The sequence below is a fragment of the Pelecanus crispus genome, chromosome Z (assembly GCF_030463565.1).
Source record: "Pelecanus crispus isolate bPelCri1 chromosome Z, bPelCri1.pri, whole genome shotgun sequence".
Lineage (NCBI taxonomy): Eukaryota > Metazoa > Chordata > Aves > Pelecaniformes > Pelecanidae > Pelecanus > Pelecanus crispus.
Window position 1 is genome coordinate 33425687 of NC_134676.1, and position 15577 is coordinate 33441263.

Sequence of the window (15577 nt, forward strand, 5' to 3'; positions counted from 1 at the left end):
GCAGAATTAACCAAATTATATAGACAATTTTAAATAATCACTAGAAGCTTTTCCTACAGATGCATCAGTTGACAGATGCCTTCTATGGAATTTGAAATAGTTGATAGAAATGGATCATGTATGTGCTGGAGTGGCCACATAAGACTTGATGAGGTGATTTGAACTGTAAGTGCCTGGCCAAATGGAAGACTGAGAATCAACTCTGAACCAGCTAAAGATGTTGTAAGGACCCCTGCATTGGAGGTTCACAATACCATGCACACAGTGACCAACCACTTTGTTTGAGAGATTCAGTTCCCCATGTGAGCCTTATTCTCTGAAAAATAGCTCAATAAATTAAGGATTTTCTTTTCCTACAGGAACTCTGTCAATGTCTGTACAGCAAAGAACAGGTGAAGCCAAAGAACAGTTCCAGAAATTCTTAGGGAGTACTTGACACAGAACACACTAACTCTAAAGATACCATATGATTACATTGTCATTTCCTTAAGAAATCAGATATAACAGAAAGTATTATCAATTTCAGCTTGTACTCCCTCCTCAATATCAGAATTAAATCTACATGATGATCTCTGTCATGTCTAAAATGGTATACTTTGTATAATCATCCATCCTTGCTGAAAAAATATGAAGGGAATAACTTTCTGTTGAATATAAAAATATTCCAAATAAAAATATTTTTCAGGCATATGCTCATTTCAGGTTTTAAGGAAAATGTAAATATAAATGTACTGTTTGTTCTTTTGTGTTTACTTTATCAGTATCAAAATATTTGATTAGTATTGAAACCTCTTTACACAACTAAACAAAATTATTTTGGTTTAATACTATTGTATCATCTCATTTTTATTTTTATATTAGCATAGGATAATCGAGTTTCAAAATCTTTGTTGCACATTGGAATGGATAACAAAATGTAAAATATTTTCTTGATTTGAAAAGGTGTAAAAAATTTCAATTTCTTTTTACACAGGTTTTCTTTCCTTTTTTCCTTTTTTTTTTTTTTTTTTTTTTGTAATTTGGAAGGCCTTTCTTTCTCTGTCTTGCTCAGTGTCTCGATTTATTTTTGTCATGTTATTGTCAACATGAACGAGCTAAGTCAGTTGAAAATGTCCCACTTACCAAAAATGTCATAGAAATCACCATGCTTTCCTTGGCTTCAATGAAGCATCACATCTTTCTATGAATGATCTGCCTTGGTTTAACCATAACATAAAGTTAATGTTACCTTTAGACATACATAGTATGTACTGCAAAGTTCCCTACTGGAAAGGATTAACTGAAGCAAAATGCTTTGATATAGTTGAGGTAATATAAGGCAAAATATTTCCATATTTTCAAAATCATTGATGGGCAATTTAAAAAAAAAAATTCTAGAAAATATTTCAAAACAATGACTTTTTTTCTGCCTGAGAAGAAATGGCAGAATGGCACAATTTCTTAAGTAGAGAAATTACATTTTCTTAGCAGATTTGAAAAGTATTTACTGACAGAGACTAGCATAAGTTGTTGTCACACAACATTACATGGGAACAAGAGATTTCTCATTCTCTTGGAAGAATACAAGTGGCAAGGAAAGTTTTATTTAACTCTGATACAAGCCAAAAGTGTAAGGTAAGAGAAAAGTCAAAGGGGGCAGAAAGTTTCAATTCTTTACTAACAGTAAGTAATACAAGTAACTACAGGAAGGTTTGAATACCAGCAACCCTTTCATTCTTGTGTTTTTTTACCTGTGCTAGAATTGATTCTCATGAGATCCTAATTTCACCATTTCAGTAAAGGGGTAAATCATGGCCATGTCATATTTCATGCCACAAGAGTACACAAAACAACACCTTTCACACTCTTCTAAATGTGCATTTAAACCAGTAGTGAATCAATATTTTATGATCCCATACACTGAGACTAAAAAGGCTTTCTCTCCAGCATGCTTGACCTAAAGGGAGGAAATGAAAAATGATCTCTAGCTTATCTCTAACTGCTTCTCTAGCATACTAATGCTGCATCTGGAAAAATGGTAAAACTTAAAATATGCATGAAAGTCAGCCCCTGGGTTGAAGCAAGGAGAGTAATTCAATACTCCATAACCAGCAGTGCCAATTCTGCAATGGACAACCATCAGTAGCAATTGTTACAATAGGAAATGGGTCCTTGAACTGACAGCTTGATAGGTTAAAAGCTTCTCAGCTCTCTCTGAAACTTTAAAGCCTGAAGAAGAGAACATTATCCTTATCCTGTTTTGCTTTCTGATAATCCTTCTTTTTCACTAGAATAAATTGTTGGTCCTCAGACTCACTATTAATACCTCCATGTCAATGGTTCATTGTCTTGCAAAACACAGAAACTCTTCAAAGATCATTAAACAACCTTCCAGTTCCAAGCAAAATGCGTATGTATGTGTATGCATTATTCACCTTAGTTTTAATTTATGTTCCACAAAAGCTTAAGAAGCAGCCATGATCAGAAAACACAAAATATATTAATTGAACTTGATAGAACATATATATATACATACATATATACATACACATACACATTTACATTTACATATACATGTACATGTAAAAGTGAAAACATTTAGCTAAGGAATGGTTAGAAATATGTTGTAACAAAGGCAACCTCCCCCCCCCCCCCAAAAAACCTCAACCCCCCAAAAAACCATTCTCAGCATACCTGAAAGCTAGCACAGAACAGATAGATGTGCAATTTCTATTCAGGAATTCTCCCTAGCTCCTGTTAAGATTACTAAGTTTTCTAATGGAGCTGTTACACTGACTTAGGAAAAAAGATGGATTGGCATAGGCAACATTTTATTGCAAACAAGTAACGTCTTACTTTCCTTGATATGGCTAAGAAGGATTATACTGGCAAAACAGATGAATGTCAAGCCAGGGAGAGTTACACAAAAACTTGAAAGCTACTGCTCTGAAAAAGGTAGAAAATTCATCTTTTGGGTAAAGTGAAGGTTAACAATAAAACTGTACCCGATTCCAAATGCTACGAATTACTGTAACTGTTCCCTTGCATTCCCTAAATGTGTCAATAAAGTTTTTCCTCTTAATTTCTTCCAAACTGAGAAGCCCTACACAACTCTGCTTTTTATGGCCTGGAGAAACAAGTCTTTCTGATGAAGGAGCCTGAGGCAGAAGCAGCAGATAAGGAGTTTCTGTCTCACTACATCTTCCTGCCAACAAACATGCCTTTGCAAGGAGAAGAAAGGCAGTCTGCCTCTAAAATCTTTATCCTTTCCTGTAGGAATATGTCAGACTCCTGTGACCTGAACACAGCATAAATATTTCCTGAGTAGTCCAGGATTTTGGTCCTGAGATCACCTGAGAAACAGTCTGGATACCTGAGGCCAACCCACATACTTACCATTTGAAGCAGCTTCTTTTGCAAGTACACAGTTTTATATCAGTGTCATAAGTTCAGCACTGAAATATCAAGGAAATATGAAGTAATTCATAGGTATATTTTTGACCATTAAACTAGTTATTTTTGGCTTTGATTTCCACAGACAGGACTCATTACTGAATGCAGAGAAAGGAAAGGAAAACATAGTCCTACCCATCAGATTTTTAGGAACAGAAAAATTAGTGAGTTAATGCCCATTAAATATACTAAAAAAATCAAGTTTTTTGGGGTTTTTTTTTTTTTTTTTTAATCTATAGTCAGTTGATTTTTCATCAGTGGAAGAACATTCAGTGCTTGTTGCCCTTTTTATACCAGATGTGAGTGGACACTCCTGAGGATAATGTCACAAAGCAATGTGCAGTTAGAATCATAGAATCATAAAATGCTTTGGGTTGGAATGGACCTTTAGAGGTCATCTAGCCCAACCCCCCTGCAGTGAGCCCGGACAGCTTTAACTACATCAGGTTGCTCAGAGCCCCGTCCAGTCTGACCTTGAATGTTTCTAGGGATGGGGCCTCCACTACCTCTCTGGGCAACCTGTTCCAGTGCTTCACCACCCTCATTGTAAAAAATGTCTTCCTTATATCCAGCCTAAATCTATTCTTCTTTAGTTTAAATCCATTATTCCTTGTCCTGTCACAACAGGCCTTGCTAAAAAGATTGCACCCATCCTTCCTATAGGCCCCCTTTAACTACTGAAATGCCACAATAAGGTCTCCTCGCAGCCTTCTCTTCTCCAGGCTGAACAACCCCTACTCCCTCAGCCTGGCCTCATAGGAGAGGTGCTCCAGCCCTCGGATCATTTTTGTGGCCCTCCTCTGGACCCGCTCCAGCAGGTCCATGTCCTTCTTGTGCTGAGGGCCCCAGAGCTGGATGCAGTACTCCAGGTGAGGTCTCACCACAGCAGAGCGGCGTAGAGAGGCAGAATCACCTCCCTTGACCTGCTGGCCACCCTTCTTTTGATGCAGCCCAGGATACGGTTGGCTTTCTGGGCTGCAAGCACACATTGCCGGCTCATGTCCAGCCTTTCATCTACCAGTAGCCCCAAGTCCTTCTCCGCAGGGCTGCTCTCAGTCCCTTCATCCCCCAGCCTGTATTGATATCTGGGGTTGCCCTGTCCCAGGTGCAGGACCTTGCACTTGGCCTTGTTGAACCTCATGAGGTTCACACCGGTCCACCTCTCCAGCTTGTCCAGGTCCCTTTGGATGACATCTCATCCTTCTGGCATGTCAGCTGCACCACTCAGCTTGGTGTCATCTGCAATCTTGCTGAGGGTGCACTCAATCCCACTATGTCATTGATGAAGATGTTAAACAGCACTGGTCCCACTACAGACCCCTGGGGGACACTACTTGTCACTGGTCTCCATTTGGACATCGAGCCATTGACTACTACCCTCTGGATGCAACCATCCAACCAATTCCTTATCCACCAGACAGTCCACCCATCAAACCCATATCTCCCCAATTTAGAGAGAAGGATGTTGTGGGGGACCATGTCGAACAATTTACAGAAGTCTAAATAGATGACATCCATTGCTTTTCCCTTGTCCACTGATGCAGTCAGTCCTTCATAGAAAGCCACTATGTTGGTCAGGCAGGACTTGCCCTTGGTGAATCCATGTTGGCTGTCTCAAATCACCTTCCTGTCCTGCATGTGCATTAGCATAGCTTCTAGGAGGATCTGTTCTATGATCTTGCCAGGCACAGAGGTGAGGCTGACAGGTCGGTAGTTCCCAGATTCCGCCTTTCTTCCCTTTTTAAATATGGGCACAACATTCCCCTTCTTCCAGTCCACAGGGACTTCACCTGACTGCCATGACTTTTGAAATATCATGGAGAGTGGTTTGGCAACAACATCAGCCAATTCCCTCAGGATGCCGGGATGCATCTCATTCTGAAATCAGTTGACAGAGTGAAAGGTTTGCCTCATGAGCATAGACTAGACTTTCTGGAGAAAGGTGAAGCATGAAGCACCTTCTTAAGCTCACCACTGGGTTGATTAACGAACATATTTGACCTTCAATTTTAACAGTGGAATTTTCCTTCAAATCTTGTTGAGATCCTCCTCTCTCTAAAGAGCATAGAAACTCACATAAATTCTCTGAGTGAAACAGACTTCAGGGATTTTCTTTTTTAAGGCTCTTTTCATAGTCACTCTATCTTATCTTTTGGTTTGAAGAGCTACTTAAAACTCTCTTCCTCAGGTCCTGTTCCTCATGCCTGCATTAGAGCACATGAAGAAATGATAGTCCCAACCTTTTGGTTAATTTAATTACTTCCAGTGTAATAGACAGTAATGACAGAAAAACATACATGATTCTGAAGGGCAAGTCAAAAGGAGAAAAGAAAGCCTACTGTCAGGTGCAATGTCTGTGTCTTAATCACTGCTGACACATTGAAAAACTATGAAATAAATGGTTCTTTACAAGGTGTAGATGTGACTGAAAATTTAATAGGACCACTCATTTATTAAGATCTTGTCTGAAATCTATTAGAAGTAATAGGTAGCCTGCTTAGGCTTTGCTCTGAAACAAAACAGTACCCATTATCTAAATATCATTTGAATTAAGATCGTATAATAATTCTAGCTGTCTTATCAACTTTGTTAAAATATTCTCACTTGTTCACAGCACATTATGGAAAAAATAATATGTGCTTTAAAAAATGAAATTCATACCAAGGTAGAAGGTCCTCTGCCCCACATGAAAACCATTTATGGCATTATAATCAGATGCCTGGCCTAGTCCAGATTCAGGATTTTAATAATTTCTTGCTTTCTACACTATATTTACAATGTCATGAGCTTGTCTGTGCAGTCATTTTGCCTTGGGATTACTTGTACATGTGAGAGCTCACCAAAGAGGGTCAAGGTTGCAACGTTATCAAACCATATGAATAAAGGTTAACTTGGTTAAGACCTGAAAAAACAAATCCTAAAAAAAGCAGAAACAAGTGTTCCTATCCAGCAGGCACAAATTTTAGAAAAATAAACAAAGAAGCTAGGAGGAGAATTTATTAAAAATATCCCAAATGCCAAACAGTAAATCTGAAAATTAGCAAAAATAGAAATAAACCCATAGACCCCCACCCTCTCCATATCTATTTGCTGTTCTCTGTGTGTAACATTGGCAATATAAGGTCAAACAGCTGAAGATCTGGGGGTATCAATTTTACCAATACTAGCAATACCTCGTGTTGAAAAAGTCAATAAACAGAAAGGAAAAATAAATAAAAATACTCTTGTCATATTTGGATGTAGTCCCTAGGTAGACATGCTTAAAGTGAGAAAAAGAGCCATCAGCTACAACAAGGCTTTGGCTCTTCAGTTGAGATTTCCATGCAAGTTCACCACATTCCAGACACTACTCCCTAAGCATATTGCAATTCCTTGATTCTTCTTCCACTTCATAAATAATGTCATTTTTATTGCAGTGGGATAAATCTAAGAGTAGGCGTGTGCTAAACAGAGTTTGCTGGTGGCACAAATTGAGTAGGCATTTAAATAAAGCATATATAGCAAAATAACTTTTGGAAAAATTGAATGCTCCTGAGAACTGAAGTAACAGAGGCAGAACAAAATGCAATGGTGCAATGAATAAAACCATATATTTAGTCCTTAGTTTGCTTTTGCCCTAAAGGAAAGAAATAGATTCATTTGCTGGAACCAGAGGACAGAGAACAGATCAGAGTGAAACATCTGATCCTAGAACAATCAATGCAGATGAAGTGAATATATAGCAGATAAGGTATTTCCATCACAGATAAGAAGGTATTAATGAAATCATGCTTGCCATTACCAAGACCTCATGTGGGATATAATTTTGTTCGACCCTATTTGAGAAAGACATATTTAGACTTCAAAAACTGCCAACAACAGAAATTAGGTAGACCCGAAGAATGAATTTTCTCTGTTATGGGTATCTTAGATGTACTTGTAGGAGCTAAAAACACATGGAAGGAGGAGCTCTACTTAGGGCAGAGGATAAGTGAGTGTGAGAATGAGAAGAACTGGAGGCTGGAAGCAGGAAGCAGTTTCCCATGGGTGAGCAACCCTCTAACTCCATCCTCCTTCCTGTGTCCTTCCCTTGGACACTTACCATAACACAGAACTTGTTCACTTCTGTTGTGCAAGGGAGACTGCATGTGACTATATTTGCCCTGCTTTGTGTCTTGGTTCTTCTTAGTCTTTATCAGCTTGTGTGATGAAGTAGACTAGACAAGCAGATCCCCATTAGTAGAAATCATCCTGAGGGCTACTGAATAGCAGGCCAGCAACTTATTCTGCTGATTCTTTTCTCTGCCCTCTTAGACATAAATATCTCTGAAAATCTTACTCCTATAGCTTCACTCCTAAGTTTCACCTCTTATGCAAAGTTTTATCTGTTATCAGCATCTTCTACTGGCTGTTTACATATGTGAAGACATACTGTGTTCTACTAGTGGCTTAGCACAGGTTAGGCCAAAGGATTAAGGGAGCATTGATAGAGTTCTGTTATCAACTGTGCATTTATTAAACGTCTGTGTAACACTAGCTAAGGTAATGCTGGTTAATTTGGATTATGTAATTGTTAAGCCTACCTGTTAACCTTATATCTTCCCAGTTCCTGAGTGAAAAGTCAGTGTATGAATTTAAGGTCTTTTGACTCTGAAGTGTGACACAAAATTAAGTAGTATTATATTTTCTGCAGACTATAACATCTATATCAACGACATACTCCAGGTTGAATTATGAAGGCCTTTCTCATGAAGATCATCCCACTGACATTTCAAATGGCAAGCAATCATCATGTTCCAGCATAACACAGATTATCCATATGGAATTCATGCTATCAGGTTTGCCTTTGATGCTGCAATTGAAATATCTTCCTGTGTTACCAGACATTAGCAGGAAAGTGATCAAGAACTAACCTCAGTAGAATAAAAAAGAAAACAGCAACACTGTTTCTGTAGCCCGTCTCTTGTGTCTTGTTCAAAATTCTGAGTCCAGAGCTCTAACAAAGGGAATAAAAGGGGAATCTTAGCAGAATGCATTGGAAAAAAAGGTGGAAATCTCTCATAAACTATTTTTTTCTTTGTCTTTTAATGAAATCCTGAGACTGAGAAGTACTTAATTCATATATTTTGTTAATGGCACTCAAAAGTAGCATACATTTCTGATCATAAAATGTAAGAGCATCAAGAACCATAATGCTGGTCTGTGGCAAAATAGCACGTGAGTGACTAGGTAAATTCTGTTTGAAATCATATCCTTCAGTGCTGCTGGAACACACAGGGCTTGTTTTTCTTCAGCAGACACACCCTTCCAACAATCAGACATGGGGAAACAGGAAATGAGAAATGTAACCAGTTAGCCCAGATGAAATTGGAATTTTGCAATCACAAATATAAATGTAAAATTCATTTTCTAAGGCAAAGTGGGAGGAAATGGAGTACTATTCACAAATCCTGCTGTTATTTGCTTGTACATAAATCCCCAAGCATCTTTTTTAATACATGTAACTTTACATCTAAGTATGGTTTTTAGAGTCTGATCAAAAGTCAATGGGAAGATCTATTTTGGTGCCTGCAGTAAAGTGTCTAAATATATTAACTTACATGGGTTTTAGAACCGTTGAACAGTTGTCATTTCCTTTTTTTTTTTTTTTTTTAACTCTTTAGAACTCATGAACATTTGGCCAGTTAGTTGCATGCCTTCCCATGGGTTTGGATGGCTAATTTAAGAAACCTAATTTGCCCGAAGTTGGTGTTTGTGGTAAAAATAATGCTCTCAAACTTAAAAGCACTCCAACTATCACTGTACCTTCTGTACATCAGTCAATGAAGCATGACCGTGGTCAGTAAGTGGTATTAAGTTAATATTGCCATGATTATTTACAAATGGAGTGCAGTTAAATTGTTAGTCTTTTGGGACCATGGTGTGATGGAAACAACTGCAAGAGCAGAGATCACTCATTCGCTTTGCAGCTGCCCATGTGTCCTGGTTTCGGCTGGGATAGAGTTAATTTTCTTCCTAGTAGCTGGCATAGTGCTGTGGTTTAGATTTAGTAGGAGAAGAATGTTGATAACACACTGATGTTTAGTTGTTGCTGAGTACTGCTTATGCTAGTCAAGGACTTTTCAGCTTCCCATGCTCTGCCAGGTGCACAAGAAACTGGGAGGGGGCACAGCCAGAATAGTTGACCCAAACTGACCAAAGGGCTATTCCATACCACGTGACATCATGCTCAGTATATAAACTGGGGGGGGTTGGCCGGGGAGCAGCGATCGCTGCTCGGGAACTGTCTGGGTATCGGTCGGTGGGTGGTGAGCAATTGCATTGTGCATCACTTGCTTTGTATATCATTATTATTATTATCATTATTATACTGTTACTATTATCATTACTATTTTACTTTATTTCAATTATTAAACTGTTCTTATCTCAACCCAGGAGTGTTTCTCACTCTTACTCCTCCGATTCTCTCCCCCATCCCATCAGGGTAGGGGAGTGAGCAAGCAGCTGCGTGGTGCTGAGTTGCTGGCTGGGGCTAAACCACGACACCATGTGACTCCTATATTTCATTTCAGACTTGAAAGGGTTTGCTTTAAAGAATACTGAGAAAATATTTTGGTTTACTGGTGAAAGGAAGAGGAATGGTTTAGCTGTTGTGTAGTGAGTGTATTTTTAATGCTAGGATTAGAGGAATGTTAGAGGTTACTGAGACTATAATCTTTGTAGGCAGCTTGTTTTCAAGGGAGAGGAGGTTGCCTCAGATATATGGAGATACAGGTTGCTGAGGGAGGGTGTTTTTTTGATTAAGATGTGTATCTTCTCTTGTGGTCCTACTTACTCTTGCCTCAAGAAAGGGAAGAGAGGGCACACTGCTGGGGATGAAAGACAGGATCACAAAACACAGATTTTACACTGTGTCAAGTAGAAGTGGACAGCACCAGTGCAATTTTATCTATGAAATCTTGGCAAGAAAATAGTAACTTTAATTATAAACTTTTCTAAGATTATTCAGATACCTAGAAGGTCAAAACTGGGTAACTACAGGAAGAAGAATGAGTGACAACAGGAGGCACGAGCCTACAGTCCTGAGCTACGCTGTGTTATACACAAGCGGCAAATTGTAGTTACATGTCTACCTTATCTTTTCTTTTAATGCATTACAAAGTCCTCACAGAAGCAACTACTCAAAAGTTTTTAGCAAGAAACGCCACTTAGAGTGCCTGGAATCTAATTTTCTATTGTTCCACATCTTTATGTCAGTTATAATGCTCAAGAAAAAGGATCAAGAACAAGAAGAAAAGCAGTAGCATAATGGAAATGACTGTCTCGAGACACTGAATCTTTTGTCTCTCTGTGCTGATTTAGTATCTTCCTGAGCCCTCTGCAACCTTAAAATGGAGTTAGTCTCTAAAAGTTTATTTAATGCACAGAAAGGTAAATGTGCTTTTAGACTTCACAAAACTGCTTATTTTAATCTAAAAGAAATACTGGCATTCTTTTCACTAATTATGTGATGCCTGGTAGTTTGCCATAATAATAATATTTGTCACTTCTGATCAGTGTTCTATCATAAAACAGCTCATTCAAACACAAAAGACCATATAAAATAGATTACAACATACTTTCCTGCATAAGAGGTATTAAAGTCTGTAAATACAAGAAATAAACTAATGGTATAAAGATATTATAAACCAAAAGATAATTAATTTGAATTATCCAAGGCAATGCAACATTAAAATGAATACTGACTGGATTTCCATGTTTACTAACAAATCTTTCTGTTGCATTTTGTTACCTTTCCTCAAGCTGAGATTTGACTTAGATAAATCAAATTTGACACATTTCCCATTCAGTTTTACATTTGTATAGTTTTAATATTTAACTAAATAAAGAACAAATAAACCTCTGCAGCTGGGTTAACTGACTAAACTAACTGTTAACTAACCTAACCAACAGATTCTCACTCGGTCCTCTTAGGTGCACATGGATACTCATATGTGACATTTCCTTTAAACTTTTCAAAAATCTCAAGAAAAAATATTTAACTGGAGAACTACAAAGGAAAAGTTTGTTATGCTATGAGAACAAGAAACAACTTTACAGATTTGTTGGAGTTGTGGTTTAACCCCAGCTAGCAACTCAGCACCACGCAGCCACTCACTCACTCTCCCTACCCCAATGGGATGGGGGAGAGAATCAGAGGAGTAAGAGTGAGAAAAACCCCTGGGTTGAGATAACAACAGATTAATAATTGAAATAGATTAAAATAGTAATGATAATATTAACAATATAATAATAATAGTAATAATAAGTGATGCACAATGCAATTGCTCACCACCCACCGACCGATACCCAGACAGTTCCCGAGCAGCGATCGCTGCTCCCCGGCCAACCCCCCCCAGTTTATATACTGAGAATGATGTCACATGGTATGAAATAGCCCTTTGGTCAGTTTGGGTCAACTATTCTGACTGTGCCCCCTCCCAGTTTCTTGTGCACCTGGCAGAGCATGGGAAGCTGAAAAGTCCTTGACTAGCATAAGCAGTACTCAGCAACAGCTAAAATATCAATGTGTTATCAACATTCTTCTCCTACTAAATCTAAACCACAGCACTATGCCAGCTACTAGGAAGAAAATTAACTCTATCCCAGGTGAAACCAGAACAGTGGGCTTTAACTGGTTCTACTTTTTTTTATTTTTTGGTAGAAGAAACCCAACAACACAGAGTGATAAAGAGTATTCTGACTTCATCCCAGTGTATTATAATAAATTAGAGTAGTAAATGAGTGTGGGTTTGGTTTGGGTTTGGTGTCTTTTTTTTTTTTTAAGTCAAAATGACCTCCTATACTGTAAACAGTGTGACAAATTCAAACTAGGAGTGGGCATCTCTTGCACACACATGTCTTATGGATGCTTCCTTATAAATAATGGAAAACAATATTGATGAGAGCATTAACTAGGCATTCAGGGAAACTGATTAGTGGAGGAGAGTGGTGTGTTCATAGAGTCAGACAGGGCTTTTTCCTCAGTGTACTGCATTACTTACACAGCAGAAAGGAAGAAAAACAGGAGTGGAGAAACTATAATATGGGGGGGTTATTTCCATGAATTCACCACCAAGATATTTTTACAGTAGTGCAATACCAGTAACTTCTGATTTATGGAGATCAGAATTACCCCTGTGCTTTTCCATTAGAAGTGTATTATTATTATTTTCTTACAGCAGAAGCCATTCTAATGCCTCTAAAATGTAAGATCAGCTGCAATGATATATTCTACAGTTAAATTACCATTGACGCATTCCACTGCAGGTATCTTCTTGCAGTTACCAGAGGGCCTTACAGCAACCCCATTTGCTATGGTCTGAAAAGTAGGAACACTGACAAATAAAGAGGTAGAAATATTTACCCATGTGCATTTGCTTTGGTTATATTTCTAATAGGCTCAATTGCTTAAGGAAACTTCTCTTTCCCTCTAAATCTTCGTCACAGTCAAATCTAATTTTGATGCCCTTTTGCTCAGCTAAAAGGCAGAGTGATTGATCTGGGATTGGGAGCAAAGGACTGCTGAAAATGCTTTCCCTTTTGTCATTTCTGTGGTAGCTTATAGCCTTGGTGTTTTCCCTTCACTTTGTGAAGGGAGTGAAAAGGAAAGGACAACAGCCCCAGTTGTATTTTCAAACTGTAACCCCTCTTGTCTCATCTGGGCTCTGCAGCTTTGTGATATGGTGATAGATGGAATCTACCACTCCTGTATGAGGTCTAAAAATGTCAGTTGTTTGTGAGCTCTCATATATCTGCTGTAGCAGTGCCAATGGGCTGAGGGAGGCTTTTGGTTTGGAGCAGGAGCATGTCACTCCAATTCTGCTCTGCAGTGGCTAAACCAACATCACTCAAAGGGCTTTCTCCTCAGCCCTGCTACCTTCTTGAATAAGTCCTCTCAACGGCAGAGGTCATTTTCACCAGGGCCTCTTTGTTCCTTCAGTTCATTCCTATTTCCTTACCTTTAGAAGAGCATATGCAGAGAAAGACGTCTCAAAACCCTTCCTATGAACCTAACTTCCTTTTGTTTCAGATTCCTCCTCAAATTTTAATTCTTCAGTGAAAATGACCCAAGTATTAGTAAATACCCTGTTACTTTTATAAAACATAAAAATAGGTAGGTGTTACTTACACAACCAAATAAAATTATTTTGCCTGAATGAATTGCAGTTTTGCTACAGAAATATGATTAATATTCCTTCTATATATCAATAAAATCAACTTTGTTTCCCAGCCTGGTAGGCAAATTGAGAATATAGTGTAACTTGGTACTTTTATTGTTTCCTTTTTTTGCCTTTATGTACATGACTTTTGCTTATATTGTGATAAATTATAAGGCCTTTGAGGCAACCACTGCATCTCTTTGCTTCTGTGAGGAACTTGGCAGTCTAGGGAGTACTCATGTAATAAGTTGAGTCATCCATACAAAACAAAATCAGGATTTTAGGGTCTAAGGATTCTTACATGGAAAAAAAAAAAAAAAAAAGCATAGATAGGCCTGAAGAGATAGCACTGTGAAGAGACAAATATGGGGAAGATTTTATTTATTGTCCTTTTGTCATTGTTTAATTACCTAATCTTTATAGGGTTTTTTTGCCTTATTGAATAATGCATTCTTAAAAGAAATTGAAAGGGAAAACATGAATAATAAAAAAGGTTCCTCATTTCTGTGTTTGAGCTGCAAAACAATCAGGAAACACAACTTCTTCATAGGCATGGAAAACACCTGTCCATGTCCTAGGGAAAAAAAAAAGTCTCATTTGGATGTTATACTTGCTGGAATAAACCGGCCTACTTTTCAGTTTTCTCACAATGTGAGTGCGTAAACATCCCATCATAGACATACATGGATACGTGCAAACCTGTTCAGTTTATCTTCAATTGAAACTCCGAGATAAGCTACTTGGCACTGAGAGGCTTTGCTCAGCTCCCAGACTGACTCTTGAATTAGCACAGCTGACCCTGCTGTATTTAACTGGTTGCATGCTAAGTAGGTGATCAATTTTCTTTTATTGTAATGCTTAAAAATGTGTTGTCCTGCTGCAGCGTACTCTTGTTCTTAGTCTTTCATGAATAATTAGCAATCAAAAAGGAAAGGTAGTTGTTTTTTTTAAAGTAACTTCCCCAACTCCCATTAATCATCTGTGATTAGCAGCAAAATCTCCAGGGCTACCATCATTCTTTGAAGCTCTAGTTAGTATCATCTGGCTAGTTTTTACCCGCTGAGTATGCCAGTGATATGATCATCATGGCCATTTCAAAAAAAACTTGATCTGCTTTTTGTACTGAACTTTCATTCACAGAGTGCATATACACACACAGACAGACATAGACAAAGAATCTCACTATATTACAGAAATTTAACATACAAGAACCTAAATAGAAGATGTTAATACAGTAATAATTATCTCATGGCACTTTACACATTAGAAGTGTTGTACAAACATTAAATATGTGATCTAAATTACACCCTTGCAAGATAGGTAATTATGAGTTATTATTCCGATTTCACACCCAGGGAAATTCAGATATGTAAATCCCTGATCCTGCAGTGTTCTGAGCACCAGCAGCTGAACTGCAGTGGGGATTAAGGGCGCATGTCACTTTTGGGAAGCCCTTAATAGTTCAGCAGATCTGCACCCAAGTGTTCATTAAATTACTATATTTAATAAAGAAATATTCAACACCCTGAATCTCCTGTTAAGAGCAATGGGGTGTCTGCAATTTCTCAGCATGGGTAGCTGTTTCTATTAGACCCTTAAATATGAACAAACCTCTTTTGAACATCCTGAGATGTCAGGAATTGACTTCGTGGCAAAATGGGAACTTGTAAGTTCTGTCTCTGTCTTGGTTTGCACACAGAGCTGTGCCATCCACTCCTCAGCATTTCCTCAAACCTCTTCTCTTCTCTGCACTCTTTGGTACCAACAACAGAATTGAGAAGCAAAACCAACCCTAGATCCAAGACTGTTTTGAGGGAAATTCATTCTTGTTCTCAGCATGGGAAATAAGTCTGACTACGTTGCTTATAGGAAGCCTGGAGATGACTTAAGATTTCATCAGTTCAGAATTGTAAGAATCATACAGTCATGAATCATTTAGGTTGGAAAAGACCTTTAATATCAAC